Here is a 1,510-nt window from a genome sequence, read left to right on the forward strand (position 1 = left end):
CACAGACACCACAAGCACGCCTTCTCCTCGTACTTCCGCCTCACGCGGGAACACGGACGCTCTAAATACTTCGAATTCCAATGCCAGTATATTGTAAACCACGGGTTCTTTAATGCTAGCGGGTCGTCGCGACCCTAGTTAACATCATGGTGCACGTCTCGTGACGGGTGTCACGGCGTAGTTAAATGTATGCGATACATTTCTCAAATATAAGCGCTCAGTCATCTGTACATCATGGTAGGTTCCCACGACGTGCAATATGCGTTCAACTTATCAATGTTCATGTGTCCTGCAGTTCACATTATGACGCGCAGTTAGCTGCGGTCTTCATCGATCCATGAGCCGAGTGATCCACTGCCGAGGGTGACTAACTTGCGTAAGCCGCCGCTGTGCGCGTATACCCGTTCCCCGTAGGGAGGAGCAAGCCGCCGCTTAGAGACGAAGCATAAAGTGTCCTCATTCCACATAGGGCAAGCTGGATGAATCCATTTTACCCAGGACGGCCGAAGCGGCGTGGACCAGGGGAGAACTGAACCTTATACTTCACACCACAGTAAGTCTACGTGTCCTCTTCCACATAGGGCAAGCTAGAACTAACTATCTTACCCAGGACTGCCGAAGCAGCGTGGACCAGGGGAGGAACACACTTTTCATGGAAACGTAAGGCATCCATGACTGCCATAACGTAAGCCGCCGCTGTGCGCGTATACCCGTTCCCCGTAGGGAGGAGCAAGCCGCCGCTTAGAGACGAAGCATAAAGTGTCCTCATTCCACATAGGGCAAGCTGGATGAATCCATTTTACCCAGGACGGCCGAAGCGGCGTGGACCAGGGGAGAACTGAACTTTATACTTCACACCACAGTAAGTCTACGTGTCCTCTTCCACATAGGGCAAGCTAGAACTAACTATCTTACCCAGGACTGCCGAAGCAGCGTGGACCAGGGGAGGAACACACTTTTCATAGAAACGTAAGGCATCCATGACTGCCATAGTGCGTAAGCCGCCGCTGTGCGCGTAAACCCGTTCCCCGTAGGGAGGAGTCAAGCCGCCGCTTAGAGACGAAGTATGAAGTGTCCTCTTCCACATAGGGCAAGCTAGAATGAACTATCTTACCCAGGACCGCCGAAGCAGCGTGGACCAGGGGAGAACTGAACTTTATACTTCACACCACAGTATTGAGTAATGTGCCCTCTTCCACATAGGGCAAGCTGGAATGTTCCATTTTACCCAGGACGGCCGAAGCGGCGTGGACCAGTGGAGGACTACACAATCATGAGGTTTGATATCGACTTGTGTGTTTCAATAGGATACCGATGGTATGGTTTGAACCGATTTGATTTAGCCATTCTGAAGTCATCACTTGGTTGAAGCGCTGAACTAGGGAGGCATCGTTTACATATATATTGGTTTTCGCATGCTCTACTAGGTTAATGTCATGAGGTTGGCTATCGAGCATGCCCAAGTGATGACTTGATTGTGTGCTTGCTTGAATTCTTCACATTTCATACC

The 1,510-nt window shown here is 50.7% G+C and overlaps 1 non-coding gene across 1 annotated transcript; it reads right to left on the minus strand.

The window, feature by feature from the left end:
• Positions 1-211: 211 nt before the first annotated feature.
• On the minus strand, positions 212-366 carry LOC131291605 (5.8S ribosomal RNA). The gene has a single exon (XR_009189389.1). It is a non-coding gene; the product is annotated as a 5.8S ribosomal RNA (ribosomal RNA).
• Between the last annotated feature and the right edge of the window lie 1,144 nt (positions 367-1,510).

This window comes from Anopheles ziemanni, assembly GCF_943734765.1.
Source record: "Anopheles ziemanni chromosome X unlocalized genomic scaffold, idAnoZiCoDA_A2_x.2 X_unloc_111, whole genome shotgun sequence".
Taxonomy (NCBI): domain Eukaryota; kingdom Metazoa; phylum Arthropoda; class Insecta; order Diptera; family Culicidae; genus Anopheles; species Anopheles ziemanni.